The sequence below is a fragment of the Gracilinanus agilis genome, chromosome 5 (genome assembly GCF_016433145.1).
Source record: "Gracilinanus agilis isolate LMUSP501 chromosome 5, AgileGrace, whole genome shotgun sequence".
NCBI classification, from domain to species: Eukaryota; Metazoa; Chordata; class Mammalia; order Didelphimorphia; family Didelphidae; genus Gracilinanus; species Gracilinanus agilis.
The window spans coordinates 50,856,257-50,873,377 of NC_058134.1; positions in this window are offsets into that span (position 1 = coordinate 50,856,257).

Sequence of the window (17,121 nt, forward strand, 5' to 3'; positions counted from 1 at the left end):
AAAAAAAAAAAGATATAATGAAATCTTGCAAGGACTGTGGGACAATAGTAACCTGAAGAAAAGCCAACAGATGTGAGAGGTACATTTTTATAGTGTAAGAGGGGCAGCTAGAGAGATGAGAAAGATACCACAGTAGAGAAAGGTGGGGCAGCTAGAGACTAGGAGACAAATATGGGCAACATCGTCTTGATATTTAGAGCTTTGGTGCCCTATGGAATAATACACACTGCCTATTGCTTTGAGACTGGGAGTGGTGATGATGATTAAACAGAATGTTTGTGGACTACTTGCTAATACCCTAACCCTTGAGTGTTCAGTTGTTTTCAGTCATGTCCAACTCTTCATGAACCCATTTGGGATTTTCTTGGCAAAGATACTGGAGAACTTTGCCATTTCTTTATCCAACTCATTTTACAAATAAAGACACTGAGGCAAACAGGCTTGAACTCAGGAAGATGAATCTTCTTGACTTCAGGCCAAAGTACTCTGTGGACTGTGCCACCTTGTTGCCCCAGTGAACTTCTTCCAAGGGATTATGATGCTGATGCACTTCTTTTATTATTTATATTGCCTCATGTTTGAATTGATTGCATTTATAAATCTTAAACAGATCTAATAATAAGATGGCTAACTGGTGGGCACTTATGAGCCAAGGATATGTATAACAGAGAACCCCAAAAGAATACCCCAAACCCAAGAAGTAGCAAGGGGTCCTAGAGTCACTGAGTTGTCTGGAGTATAAAGCTGATCACAGTTTTCTCTGATAACATATTTATGATTTACAAAAGTGCTATAGTATTCATAATTTCATTTGAATTTCAGAGAAAGCCTGCAAAACAAGCCAAGGCAGATGTTATAACCATGTTATAGAAGAGGGAACTGTAAATTAACTTTCATTAAAACTGTATATGTACTTAGCCTAGTACATCCTTTTTTGGATTCCATTTAACTTTTGTTGCAAGCTTTGTCGTCTTGCAAGGAAGGAGACTTCAAGGTTGACTCCTTTCCCACCTAATACCAGTTCCACAATTAACATACATAATGACTAGCAAACCACCCCCTCCCATCCAAATCATAGCAAAACAGAAATCAGAGAAAGTATACATAGAGAAACACATACCAGAAAATACAGAGTAAAGGTGCTCTCTTGCTGGGAGAGGGGTCATTCAGCTTAGCCATGAGAGAAGGGAAAAAGAAACTCCCCAAAGTCTCTAGAGTATCAAGTTGAGTATAGAGACATCACAAAGACTCCTAACTCCTCTCTGGTCTTCCCAGAGTCTTTTCCTTCAGCAACTTGAAGTGGAGTTGGCCTCTTCCACCAGCAACTGAGCACTTTGAATACTCAAAGATTGAAGAGTCTGGAAGGAGGACTCAGGATGGTAGAGGGTCCAGAATGAACTGTTCTTAAAGAGTCCTAAAGGAAGACTCAAAGGGAACTCTTGCTTGGAAGGTCTCAAAAAGGACTGGTTGAGAACTAAAATTCCCATTTCTTGCTACCTTGGCAGGGCATTTGTCTCCTCCAATAAAGAGGGAGTCCCATAACAAAGAGGTTTTGGATAGGGGTTACTAATATGCATTTTGTGATTCTGATTCTTTTGGATAAAATTTTCCCTATTTTCCCCCTTGGTTGAAGGAAGAAACAGTTAGTAAGTTAGTGATTAATCTGACTGATTTCAAAGCCTTGTTCTTCTTGACCTAGATGGGTCCCAGACTATGTGCATTCACTGTAGGGGAGAATAGACTAACTTGTCCTTGAACACCCTTTGAACTTAAGAATCCGTATTGAAGTAAAGAATAGTAGTTACTGATCTATTATGCTTTCTAAGATTAAGAGTCCCCAGGGAGAGGGTAGGGTGTTAGGGAAGTTGGGCTGTTGCTTCTAGTTTTCCTGGCAGGATTTCAAAATAAGGAACATAAGATATGGGTTATTCCCTTTGGGAGCCATATAGTTAAGGTCAGTCTTTGAGGAGGGGGAGATGAGAGACAGACACACAGAAGATACCCAGGCATACAAAAATGGAGAGAGAGAGAGAGAGAGAGAGAGAGAGAGAGAGAGAGAGAGAGAGAGAGAGAGAGAGAGAGAGTTTCAATATGGGCTTGAAGTTGTCTAGGGCCATTAATCCAGGGATTATCCTTTGTCTTCTTGCCCCATATTATTCCCTCTCATTTATAGAACACATCAACTCAGAATGAAACAAAAACCAGCATATCTTTATCTGAAAACAAAGCCAATATAAAAGGTTAGACAATAAACAAGAAAGATTTCAGGGGAGCAGGAAATTCCTGAGTACAAGTAATGCCAGTTCACCAGGATATGAAGGATAAATTCAGGTTCTAGTGTATGTGACAGCAAATTCTGTCCAGGTAAATCATTTTTTAAGCACATTAATGAACCAGGCAAAGTTCCATCTACTAATGAGTGAGGGAAGCTAGGTGGTGCAGTGTATAGAACAACAGATCTGGAGTCAGGAAGACTCAACTTCATAAGTTCAAATCTTTCCTAAATAAAGCTATTACAGTTGTGTGACTTTGAGCAAGTCACTTAACCCCATTTTCCACAGATCCTCATCTATAAAATGAGCTAGAGAAGGAAATGGGAAACCACTTCAGTATCTTTTCCAAGAAAAGTCCAGTTACAAAGAGTCAGATACAACTGAAAAATGACTGAACACCTGGACCACAATTAATGATTATATTTAATTTGGGATAACAGTGCCCTACTCTTACAATTGAATAGTCAGCAAAACCTATATACACACCTCCAGCCTTCAAAATTCCCTAGCCTTGCTTTCCCAGCTAAGAAAATATTACTTCCCATCAGTCCTTTGCTAATGATGGGCTACATTGGTACAAAGAATTTGCAGAGAAACATGGCGGGGCTGGATCTTACACTTTGACCTAGAGAAGATGTCAGTAAGCTTGGGGTGGGGAGTGCTATACCCAATCAACTTTGGGTAGATTAATTTGTCAAGTAACTGATGAATATGGAATTTACTTGCTATATCCATCCATGTACATTCAACTTCTGAAGAAAAAAATGTATCCGCATAATTACTTTACGTTAAGAGAGGATGGAAAATGTATGTCTGTGAACTTCCGCCTTGCATATGAACTCTAATAAAAGCACATACACAAAACTGTGTGGCCTGAAGTATATAGAAGAGGATAGGAGAAGGGAAAGAGGTCATGATTACTGGAACTAGGTCAATCATGTTGGCAAAAAGGTGGCCCAGTTCATGGGATGGGAATTCTCTGTACTTAGAGAGCTTAGCCTTAGATAGTCCAGCAATCAAGAGGGAAGAGGTTACAAGCTCTGAGTCAGTGTTTCTATATTGGTAGGAATCAATGAGGATTCAATGGAAGAATGGAGAGATTCTTGGATGGAGAGACTGTGTGCCTTTGGGCCATCTCACCCTCTGGGTAGCTGAGGTTCTCTGCATAGCCCAGACCAAAGGACAATTCCACCCATCTTGAGCTAGGACAAGAACTTGGGTCTCTTTGGAAGTTTAATGTTCTTGTCACTACAACACTACAAGTTTTCCTTTCAGGGCTCTCAGGGTAACAATTCTTATAAACATAAAGAGAAGCTTCCACTTCTTCTCCCACCCATCTAGATCAAGGTTCTTGAAGCTGTAGAACATCTTGCCCATACCAGTCCTGGGGAATTGTTTGATTACTGCCAACTCCATGGTCCCACACAAGCAGCAACTAAAAACTGAGGAAATATTTCTCTACATCCAGATCTGTCTACTATTGCCCTCTTTCCCTTTAATCAATAGCCCAATTATTGTGACTGCAATGTAATCAGGTACATTCTGGTACTTTGAGATTTCAATATGTTTTCCTTCCACTTTCCTCTTGAACTATGTAGTAACTGGGAGCCATTGACACTGTTTAAATAAGCATAATGTGTTAGGGAAATGGGAAAGGGGGGCGGGGAGGAGTAGCCATAGCCACATACACTACCATCTTCCAGAAATTTTTAGAGATTTTGAGACTTTTTTACTTCTTCCTTGGTCTAACATGGGTTAATATATAATATGGCAGCACCATCATCTCTGCTGACATCTGCCTTACATGTGACTCCATGTGACTTTCTTCTATCCATTCCTCACTTTTCCAGACCTTGGGCAGATAATTCTTCTCTGTGTAATGATAGATTTCCTGAATCAAGCCAATTTCTTGTAGACTTGCTGTTTATGTGAAGAGGGAAAACTTACTATCTCAATAGTTTCAGTTTTTCTAAACTGGTCTCAGAGTACAGGGCTAGGATACAGAGAGGAGTCAAGGGCTAGACCTTAGATTTCCAACCTTCTGTCATTAAAGGAGTTAGAAAAAGATGAAATAGTTTGTCTGGGTCATAGGCTTTGGGAGTGCTCATTAGTGATCCTTTCTTTCTCAGATTATCTAATGAGATAATATTTGGTACTTAGTATAGTGCTAAGCACATAGTAAATACTAAATAAATTCTTCCATTACTGTTTTACCTCCTTTCTTGTAATGGTCATGCGTTTACTAATTAAACTGTTTTGCCTTTGCGTTATAATGCAAAGTATGAGTGAATGTTTTTGTTTTTTAAAAACCTTACCTTCTGCCTTAGAATCAATATTGCATTTTGGTTCCAAGACAGAAGAGCCATAAGGGCTAGGCAATTGGGGTTAAGTGACTTGCCCAAGATCACACAGCTAGAAAGTATCTGAGACCAGATTTAAACCTAAGACCTCCCTTCTCTAGGCCTGTGTCTGAGTGAATGTTAACCACCCTGATCCCTAAGAGGGAATTGTCAATGGTGGGAAGGGATGAGTTGAGCCAATGATGGATGAGTAGCACTGCAGAGAAGGACTGGAATATAATATTCTGGTCTACAAAGTGCTTCAAGCCAAAGGAAGTCTTCTGGGACCCAAGGCATGAAGAGAGAATGACTGCCTGGTAGATCTCTAGAGCTGTATTGTCACAATTGAAAAACAGAAGAATATCTGCTACAGTAATTATCATTTTTAATAGAATTTTCAATTTTGCAAAGTTCTTTATATTCATGATCTTCTTTGAGATCAGCCTTTAAAAGTTGGTTCTGCTGATATTCTCATGTTAAAAGAGGCAGAAACAGAGAATATATGCCTGTGTTCATATAGCTAGTAAGTGACAGAATTATGAATTGAATTAAGGTCTTCTTTGTGCTCCCAAGTCTCATACTAAAGCCCTAAAATAGTAGTAGTAGTAGTAGTAGTAGTAGTAGTAGTAGTAGTAGTAGTAGTAGTAGTAGTAGTAGTAGTAGTAGTAGTAGTAGTAGTAGAGGTAGTAGTAGTAGTAAGTAGTAAGTACTAGTAGGGTAGTAGGAATACGAGGAAGAGTAGTAGTTGTAAGGAGAAAGGAGAAGGAGGAGTAAGAGGAGTAAGAAGTAGTAGTAGGGTAGTAGTAGTGTTTGTAAGTAGTAGTAGAGTAATAGGAGTAGGAGTAATGGTAGTAGTAGGAGTAGAGTAGTAGCTAACTATTAATATAGTACCTATGATATACCAAGCAAGAGATAAACACTTCACAAATATTTCCTCAATTTTTTTTTCATCAGTACCAAGTTATTTTATTGAGATGTAAATGGTGGTAGTTTTTTGGTACAGATTATGAAAAGATCAAATAACCGAAATATGCATGCACTGAAAGATGGTACGAGTCTCATCCACGGCCCCCAGTTGTGGGGGATGCCATATGGAAGCTTAATTCTTATTGTCATTGTCTTCAAAGGTGAGGTAGATATTACTTTACCCATTTCATAGATGTGGAAATGGAGGCATACAGAGGTGAAGTGACTTGTCCAAAATCACATAGCTAGTAAATATCTGAGGCAAGATTTAGACTCAGGTCTTCTTGACTCCAGTCCCAGAGCTCTCCCTATTGTGCCACCAATAGAGCCCTCATTGGCTCTCTCCCTATTTATTCATTCTGTCTCTTCTCTCCCTCTTCCACTATTCTTTCCTTAGCTCCTCGTGCATGACACGCCGGAGGGAAGCGCAGATGCGTAGAGCATGCTACCAGTGAAAAGAAAGAAGCATTCTCTCCCACTGAGTAAACGTTTGCCCACAGGCCAGTGCATGCTTTGTGCAAACCTACTCTCCCCCATGCATGAGAGAGCCTGGAACTTATTACTTTTATGGGCAATAATAATAATGATGATGCCACAACTTCTAATTACCAAACATACCTCCTTCCCGAGGAGCCCCTAATTTTGAGTTCCAAAACAAGTCCACTTTCCCTGAAGTATAAGAATGAAATTTAATTTTAACTGTGTGTGAATTACTGAGTATCCTTTAAGTGCTCATGGGTATGGAATACATCATGGTTAGGGAACATTGCGTTCCTTTTAGCAGAGGTGCTCATAAATATATTTATTGCTGGGGGAAATGGGACCGAATAAAGAGAGAGAGGTAGTGGTGTTGTTTTTTAAAAGTTAGTCACAGAATCAGGAACTTTGCAGATGAAGGTAACTCATTACACCCCAATGTCTACTCCATAGCCAACGAAGGAGACATGATTGGGTAATTCTATCTGCTCTCTTTAGGTTTAGACACTAACAACTCCTGCTCAGGGTAGTCCATGGAATGCCATGAGAGGCAAATGGGAGCATTACCATGAGTCATCCGGGACTCTGAGCCTGGGGAAACCATTTGGAGGTCTCCAAGGGTGAGGACTTTCCAGGATTCTAGGGCAGAGAATGTAGACGGACAGAACATTCTGTCACTCTGACTCACCCAGCGCCATCTTCCTGGCTCCCTAAGGGTGGGACTGCTGTCTGGATCTCCATCACCATGTTCCATGGCTGGTAGACGGGAGACAGGAGGCAGACTATGTGTGTGTGTCAGACTGAGGGGAAATATTTATTTCTTGACTAGATTTGGATCCTTTTTTTTTTTTTTTTGAATCCTCACCTTTTGTATCAATTCTATGGTAGAAAAGAAGTAAGGGCTAGGAGATGGCAGTCAAGTGACTTGCCCAGGGTCACACAGCTAGGAAGTGTCTGAAGTTAGATTTGAGCCTAGGTTCTCCTGTCTCTAGTCCTGCCTCTCAATCCACTGAGTCACCTAGATACTCCTCAGATTTGGACCCTCTTATGGAAACATGAACTTAGTTACCAGCTGAAGGAAACAAGTAACCCAAAAGGTGCAAAATAAAACCTTTTTACTTTTGACACATATCAATTTGATGAATATTATTAAGCACATACTCTATTGAAGCACTTTTCTCTTGGGTCACTTGCTAACAAGGCCTAATTGTATTTGTAATAGAGAACTTGCTAACATAGGCCCTGAAGACTAGTTAGTTTGTAGCCTCAGAGACCTCCTAGCCCTGTGACCATGGGTAAATAAATCACTTAGCCTCTGAATGCCTCCATATCCTCATCTATAAAATGGGTATAATAAGAGCATCTACCTCCTGTGAGGATCAAATGAAATCATATGTTAAATGCTCAGAATAATGCCTGGCACCTTGTTGTTCAGTAACATCCAACTCTCCATGATCCATGAATCCTTCAAAGATACTGGAGTAGTTAGCCATTTCCTTCTCCAGCTCATTTTGCAGTTGAAGAAACTGAGGCAAACAAGGTGCAGTGACTTTCCTAGGGCCACAGAGCCAGGTTTGCCATTTCCTTCTCTAGTTTATTTTATAGAAAAGGAAACTGAGGCAAACAAGGTGCAGTGACTTGCCTAGGGCCACAGAGCTAGGTTTGCCATTGCCTTCTCTAATTCATTTTGCAGAAAAGGAAACTGAGGCAAATGACTTTCCTAGGGTCACCCAGCTAGTATCTGAGGCCAGATTTGAACTTGGGGAGTTGTCTTCCTGACTCCAAACCTGGTGCTCTATCCATTGTGCCACCTCACTAACATTAGTGACTCTCTATGTCCTCCAAGATCAAATATATTGGTCATCTGTTCAGCTTTTCCTAACCTAACCCTAACCTACCTTTCCAGACTCATTGAATATTACTTCCCCTTAATACTCTGCCATTTTGCCAAACTGACTTTCTTTCTGTTCTTCTCACATAATGCTCTCCATCTCCCATCTCCATATCTTTGCCTTGACTGAGCTTCCATGTATGCCTTCCTCAGCTCCAAATCCAGCTTCTTCAAGAGGAAACTCAAGAAGCACTTTTCCCATGAAGTCTTTCTGGTCTCCCTCCCTGGCAGCTGCTAGTGTCCTCCCCAAATTGCTTTATGTTTAACCAATTTGTATTGATTTATTTTTCATCTCTTTGTGCTACAGGAATATAACTTCCCCTCTGTGTAGAGTTTATAATCTCATGGAAGGAGACTTGCATGGAAAGATATTCCATTCATTCTGTTTGGTGTCCCAGTGCTCAGCCTATTGACTGGCACAAAATGGCAGCTTATAAAACACTGGTGGATTCATTGACTAATTTACTATGTGCAAGGCACCATGCAGGGCTTTGAGGATACCAAGTCAAAATGGAAAGTGGCCCATGCCTCATGGAAATTACCTTCTTTTTAGAGGGAGAAGCTACAGCATGCAATTTGGTAAATAATACAATAGTATTTGAGTGCAAGTAGGGAAATGAGGGGCAGCTAGGTGGAACAGTGACTAGAGTGCTGAGCCTGGAGTCAAGAAGGACTCACAGCTAGCTTACTTACCCCCTTTTTAAATCACTTATCCCTGTTTGTCTCAGTTTCCTCATCTGTAAAATGAGCTGGAGAAAAACAAATGACAAATCACCCCACTATCTCTGCCAAGAAAATCCCAAATGGAGTCATGAAGAGTTGGACATGAATGAAGCAATTGAAATAAAGGGAAATCTGGAAAGTTTCCCTTGGGTGGTGGCATCTGAGATGAGTCTTAAGGGACACCAAGGATTTTAAGAGGTGGAAGTGAGACAGGCATACATCCAATTTATATGTGACAAAGCCTGTGTAAAGGTGGATGATGATGGCAGATGCAGACCCTAAGTTTGGAGAAACCAGGAAAGCCAATTTGGCTGGAGCAAAGGGTCCTCAAAGAAGGATTATGGGAAATAAGTCTGGAAAAGGGAGATTGAAACCAGGCTGTGATGGATTTTTAGTGGAAGGCTTAGGAGTGTGCCAAACCTTAATGATTATCCAGAATTAGTCATCCTGAAGCATTTGTCCCCCAATTGTCCCATCCGTGGGTACTGTGACCCATTGGGTACCATTCCCATTGGGTATGGGATTTATGCCTGTGTGTGCAGATGTTGCCTATTTATGTTATTTACTTTATAAGAAATTCACATTCATAGTTACCTTTTGGGTCTCCTCAGCCAGGATAATTGACTGTAAAATGGAAATGGCAGAAGCTTGATGTTTTAATGGCATCAGTACCTATCCATTTTCAGAAGTTTGGAAATTCTGGACCACAGGAAGTCACTATGGCTGATGTCACACATGTTCCCACCTTATATATTCATTGCTTTATAATAATGTAATATGGCCAGTTAGTGAGTGAGTGTGGTCATCTCTATCTTGTCTCAACATTAGAGGAGAACAAGAGATACTCATACGGGACTAAAGTAAAATTTCTCACATTAAGAATCTTAGAGTGACTCAGTGGGCTGAGAGCCAAACCTAAACATCGAAGGAGCACCTTAAACACTTCCTAGCTGTGTGACCCTGGTCAAGTCATTTAATTCCCATTGCCTTGCCCTTACCACTCTTCTGCCTTGGAACTAATATACAGTATTGATTCTAAGGTGGAAAAGTAAGAGTTTTAAGGGGAAAAAAGAAATCTTAGAGCCATGGGAGACTGGTCTGTCATTGATTGAATTCCCAACCAATATGGACAGGGGTTGAATTTCAGGGGTGCATGGAATTGGTTGGGGAAAAAGATGGCATCCTCATTTTTACTGACCTTTTACTGAAATCTAGCATTTTCTTCAATTATTTAAAAGCATGATTCTAAGAAAGGGTTCACAAAGGACTTTAAAAGACTGTCTGACTTTTGACTCAGCCATAGTACTGCTGGGTTTATATCCCAAAGAAATCATAAGGAAAATGACTTGTACAAAAATACCGTGCTCTGTGGTGGCAAAACATTGGAAAATGAGGGGATGCCCTTCGATTGGGGAATGGCTGAACAAATTGTGGTATCTGTTGGTGATGGAATACTATTGTGCTCAGAAGAATAATGAACTGGAGGAATTCCACATAAACTGGAGCGGCCTGCAGGAATTGATGCAGAGTGAAAAGAACAGAACCAAGAGAAACTCATACACAGAGAATGATACACTGTGGTAAAATCGAATGTGATGGACTTCTCTACTAGCAGCAATGCAATGATCCAAGATATTTCTGAGGGACTTATGAGAAAGATGCTATCTACATCCAGAGAAAGAACTGTGGGAGCAGAAACACAGAAGAAAAACAACTCCTTGATCACATGGGTCCATGGGGATATGATTGGGGATGTAGATTCTAAGCGATCACCCTAATGCAAATAATAATATGGAAATAGGTCTTGATCAATGACACATGTAAAACCCAGTGGAATTGCTCATTGGCTATGGGAGGGGAATGGGAAGAGGGGAGGAAAAGAACATGAATCATGTAACCATGGAAAAATATTCTATAATAATTAAATAAAAAATTTCAAATCAAAGCAAACAACTAAGAAGAGGCTCATTGGCTTCCCCAGACTGCTCAAGGGAGTCATGACACACACAAAGTTTAAAAATCCCTATTTTTAGGCAAGCTTACTACAACTGTGAGCAGTGTAGTATCATGAAAGTAATATTAGACTTGAAGTCAGACATTGAACCTGAGTTCAAGTTCTGCCTAAATATTTAATAACTACAAGGCTCTGGGCAAATCATCTAACTTATAGGAGCTTCAGTTTCCTCATCTATAAAATGGCATCTACATAAGAGGATGATGACTGTTGTAAAAATCTAATAAAATAATGTGGGTAAAATCCTTTGTAAACTGTACAGAGGTATAGTCATTATTATTACTACCAAATCACATATCACTTTATTTTTATAACCAGTCCCTGCCTGAACCCTCTAATGATAGGGAACTCATTACTTTGAAAGGAATCTCATTTTACTTTCCAGACGGTGCTAATTATTAGACTGATTATAGTCAGTTAAATGGCTAAATGAGTAAGAATGTTGGACTTAGACCTTCCTCTGACATTACTGAGCAAATCACTTGCCTGCCTCAGTTTATTTGTTAACAAAATGGGGAGAAATAATAGTACCTTCCTCACAGGGTTTTTTTAAAGAATTAAATGAAAAGATATGGAAAATGTTTTGTAAACCTTAAAGCACTAAATGTTAGCTAATAGGGATTTCTTTCTTGGATTGATTGAGCCCAAATCTGGCAGTGTGATAATGGATTTTAAACTGTTTATATGAGTCTTAGAAGCAAAGATCTGAGAGATTTGGAAGAGGACCAGGTGCAAAAGAAAATGGCCTCAGATGTTAACTACCATTTGTTATCATCCATAAGCTAAGAAGAAGTAGCCAGATTAACTTGGCTCATCAGGACCATTGTTCAAGGAGCATTTAGGTTTTTGATTAATTGAAGTTATTATCTTAAACATTGCCCTGATAACTAACAAAAGAAATGTTCTCTTCTGGCCAATTTTCTCATTTCCCTTAGGTCTAGAGCAGGATTTCTAAGGAGCAACCCCTACCTCATTTCTTCCTCTCAGATTCCTTGGCTTCCTTCAAGGACCAAGTTGTATCTCCCAGAATACCATGGAATAAATTGAATCCTGAATCCCCCTTCCCCATGACAGCCATCATGTGGCTCCCCCCACCCCCAAGTCTTCTCTTCTCCAGGCTAAACATCCCCAGTTCCCTCAACTGTTCCTCATGTTTCTATCCCACACAACTCCATGGGGATAATTTCCATATGTGGGATAATTCCCTGAGATTTACGTCAGAGAAGGATCTGGCCCTGCATGAAAAGAAGCCTTTTCCTGGGGCCTGCAGTTTCTGATTGATTTGGTTTCACATAAATCTCCTTGATGACTACCTGCTGTTTCACATTCAGTTGCAACCCTATATGGCCCACGCAGCCCAGACCTCATTCTCAAAGCTTTGTTTATCCTATACCACCATTTCCCAAAGACCTCAAAGAGAGAACTTCAAGGACGTTGACCAATGGGAAAATGTTTCGGGGGGGGGGGGAGATTCAATTTTGATAGTTTAGTTATCACTTGATGGTATTTGGCTTTTTTTAAAAAAAAAATATCATCATAGTTTCTATTGGCTCCATGAAAACAAAATAAAATTTGAAAAGCCCTTATCCTATCCTCCAAAGGATACACCTTGCAAATTGCGCCTGAGGAATTCCATTCTGGCCCCCCAAATCCCATGAATCCTTTCTCTCTTCCATCCACATATCTATAGCTATAGATAGAGTTACATATGAAAGCAGTTGAGATTCACAAATTGTTGGGAGGTTCTGAGTCTAGGCAGAGCATTTTCTCATGTAAACATCGGTTCTGCTGTCTCTGAAACCAAGTGTCTAATGATCTAAACAACTTCGGAGCCACAGAGCCCGGGGGGCTCAGAAGGAAGGAGGAGAAGTGAGGTGGGGGTAAGGGAGGCAGCTTGGAACAGTGGAAAGTCCATCAGACTTTGCAGTCAGAGGATATGGGTTCAAATCTTTCCTCTGCCACTTGCTACTATGTCCTCAAGGGCCAATGGCTTGTGTTCCTTGGGCTTCTGATTCCTCAACCATAAAATGAGGGAGTTAAACTTCTTGTTGTTCAGTCATGGCCAACTCTTCACAATGCCAAAGAATGGAGGAAGACGTTATTCTGAGAAAAGATGCATAGGCTTCAGAAGGCTGCCAAAGGGGTCCATAACACACATTAAAGTTAAGAACTTCTACTTTTTAGAGATGGGAAAACACAGACCCAGAGAAATTGATTTACTTTCTTAAGGTCAAACTGCCAATTAATGGCAATGTTGAGACACTACTAGGTCAGATCTCATTCCATATATATATGCATATATATGTACATATACATACTTGGGAAAAATATATACATATATATTAAACCTTTACTTTCCATCTTAGAATCAATATTGGGTATTGGTTCCAAGGCCAAAGAGTGGTAAGGGTTAGGTAATGGGGGTTGAGTGACTTGCCCAGGGTCACCCAGCTGGGAAGTATCTGAGGTCAGATTTGAATCTAGGGTCTCCCATCTCTAGGTCTGGCTCTAAATCCACTGAACCACCCAGCTGCCCCCATCTCTCTTTCCCTGTGTAATTATGATTTCCTCCATCAGTATTTGGATTTGGACTAGGTCTGGGATTGAATCTGTAAAGGCTACTACCAGTAACAGAAGTGCCTCCACCAATGAAAATCAACACTTTTTTCTATAATTTATAGTCTTAACTATGAGTATAATTGATTACTCTTCTAAGAGTATAAGCTGTTTAGTTGTTTTTCTGTCATATCCAACTCTTTGCGAGCTTTGGAGGAGATTTTATTGGCAAGGATACTGGATTGGCTTGCCATTGACTGCTCCGTCTCATTTTCCAGAGGAGGAAACTAAGGCAAAAAGGTTTAAATGACTTGCCCAAAGTCAAAGAGCTAGTGTCTGAGTCTGAATTTGAACTCAGATCTTCCTGACTCCAGGCAGTCATTGTGCCACCTAGCTGCTCTAATATGTTTAAGATTCTCTAATAATGTCAGGGCTCAGATGAATTGAATAACATATATTTCCTAACCTGGCCTCCATATATAGACTCTTTCAACCTGCTGATCTTCAGAGCTTGATGCAAGACCCAGAATTTTGGGCTAATTTTCTCTAGTTGAATCTCTTGAGACTTGAACAGAAGAAGTCTCAACTCTGCCACTAAGTAACTATTTGAACTTGAGTGTATGATGGTATATGATGGATAGAACCACTATCCACAGAGATTCGAACACTAACTGAAAATGGAGAGAAGATATTGCCATTTAAAGATTGTTTTGTTTTCTTTTTCTCTTAAGCAGAATTACCTTTGGTTGGGAAAGGTTAGAACAAAAGGAGCTAATATGGAATTGATATCCATGAAAAGTGAAGAGATAACAAGAAAGATCCCACTAGCCTTTGATGAGTTCATATCTTCTGGACAAGAAGTTCAATTTCATTGGAAACTGAAAGAAGTGGCCATTAGGATTATGGAGCCCCCATAAATGGTCTTGAAGAATCAATACAAAATGAGAGAGGTCCTCCAGATACGAATAAGGGCGAATGCTGTCCCAATTTTCAATGAAGGAAAAGGAATACATATGAAAATTATCTAGCAATAAAGTCAACTCCAGTTCCTGGAAAATTTCTTGAATGTAACACAAAAGAGATGATGAGTGAACATCTAGATGAGGAAGCAGTGATCATGAAAAATTAGAATGACTTGATCAAAGACCAGTCTAGTCAGGTTAATCCTATTTCCTTCTTTTGTGATAATTTCTTGACTGAAGATAAGGGAATGCTGGAGTCAGATTTTACCTACGTTTCAGTAAACACTTTTAAAATATGCCATTTAACTCTTGTAGGCAAGATGGAGATGTAAGGCAATAGTACTATCAGATTAATTTAGAATTGGTTGAATGACCAGATTCAAAGGCTAGTTATTAAGAATTAGATCTCAACTTGGAAGCAAGTGAAGTATATCAAAGATCAGTGCTTGGTCCTGTGTTGTTAAATCTTTTTTTATCACTGTAAAGAAGGTATAGGTGGTGTCTTTATCAAATTTTCAGGTCACAAGCTCAAACGCTGGATGAAAGAACCCTTAATTTTGGAATTGGGGGGCCTGAATTCAAAGTCTGCCGTTGCCACTTACTAGCTGTGTGACTGTGGACAAGTCACTTAGCCCCTCTAAGACTCAAATTCTTCATTTATAAAAAGGAAGCAGTTGGACTAGATGGCCCCTAAGATCTCTTCCAGTTCTAAATCTATGACAGACTATAACATTGAGCTAAATCCAAGGAAATAAAATTTAATAGCAATAAATGTCTTACACTTAGCTTAAAAAAACAAATCAACCTCACAAGTCTAAGGAGAAGAAGACATGACTACATAACAATTTGTTTGAACAGCATATGAGGTTTTAGTGGACTATGAGTGCCATATGAGTCAATAGTATAATAACAGCAGGCAAAAAACCTAAAGCTATCTTGGGCTTCACCAACAGAGGCATAATGACCAAGAAGAAGGAAATGATGTTGAGGCTATCTTCTGCCTTGGTTAGACCACAAATGGAGTATTGGGCTAGACTATGAGCACTTTCTTTTGGGAAGAATATTGATAAGCGGGAGAGTACCCCAAAGAAGGTAACCAGAAGGGTGAAGGGCTTTAAGTTCATTCCATATGAAGATCTCCTGAAGGAACTGTGGATATTTCCTTTTAAGAAAAGAAGTCTTGAGGGGAAGGCACAGAAACTATAAGTATTTGAAGACTTCCAAAAGGACTAGATCTGTTTGGTTTTATCAGAAAGGGCAGACACCGGGAGAATGTCTACAAAAGTTACAAAGAGACAAGAAGGCTCAATATCAGGAAAAGTTATTAACAATTACAGGAAATTCTTTGGATTCCTTTAGAATTCTGCACTTTGCTCAGGAACCTTGTCATCTTATAAGACCAAATCAACTTTGATCACAATACCTTCTGCTCCTTAGAATGAAGAGCAGATTGAAGAATCCTCCCCAAAACTCCAGCTGAGGAGGGCACTCAAGCCAGCCATTCCTTCATTTCCCAACTGGCTACATTTCTTTGGAGTTCTTTATCATGCCCCAGACTGAGTACTTTCCCACTCCTTTTATTTTTCTTTAGTGTGTTGTCTTCCCCCATTAGATTATAAACAACTCCAGATCAGGGACTTTATTTTTCATATTTACATCCCCAATGCTTAGCACAGTGCCTGCCATAAAGAAGGTGCTTAATAAATGTTTATTGACTGACCATTGAACCCAAAGTGGAATGGACTATGTCTGAAGGGGGTGGGTTCCCTGTCAGATGTCTCCAGTGGAGATCTGGATGACCAGAAACAATGTATATTGTAGAGGAACTTGGTTTTCAGGAATGAGTTTGATTCATTAACTCTGAGGTCCTTCACCAGATTCTTAGATTTTGGAGTTCTATGATTCCATGTTTGCTTATTGCTTTTGCTTTATTGAACCTTCTGAATCCAGGGTGTCTACTTAAAGTTCTCCTCCAATGCCTTCCTCTGGCATGGAAATGATCATGTTACCTCATTTCATTGGTTCTACCAATCTAGAAAGGATTTGTGTACAGACCTGATGAAAGACCTCTTGTCCAGAGACCATTCAGGCTAAGGTAAGAGAAGCGCTCTACCAAGTTGAGCTTAGGGTAAAGAATTTTTTTCAGTCACAATAATTAAGGGTCATCTTCCAAGTTTAGTGAAGTTATGATCTATGTAGTTGAGAGACAGGTATATCATCATTTAATCCAATGAAAATATAGGTCTGTAAATTTAGAACTGGAAGGGATCTCAAGCTATGTTGTCCAGCCTTCACATTTTACAGATGTGAAGACTAAGGTGTAGGGAGAATAAGTCATTTCCCCCAGAAGAACCAGTATTTGAACACAGATCCTCTGATTCCAAATTCTGTACCATGCTATCTCATTTACCTGCAGCTCTATGGCTATTTACATTATTAGACACCAAGAGAAAGTCACAGAGATAATAAGTGACAGAGATCCTGGGCCTTTGAAATAAGACTGAATGGATCTAAAGATGAGATTTTCTAATTCTATATTCGAGTAAGTCTTTGAGGACCAATTTGGTCAAGGCCAAGCAGAGTGGAAGCTTCTGTGGTCACTGGCAAACAGTATTTGTCTTTGGTTGAGCCCCCTTTGGGCTTTGGAAAGTCCACATGCCTTTTGCAGGATGAAGAATCAAATGCCTTCTATTTTGAGATGAATAATGAGGAGCTAGGTTTAGACTTGCTTTGGGGAGTAGGGGTGGCAAGTGAGTTATGTGTCAGTACACTAATTGCACGTATTTTAGTTGGGGAAGGGAGTGGTGGTGAGTGTAGCTTCTAACAGGACTTTCCTTCCCAACAGGGAATCCCTCAGGTGTTGGGCAATTCTGGCTCTAGCCCAGTATGGATGGTGCCATGACTTTCTGCCATTTTATGT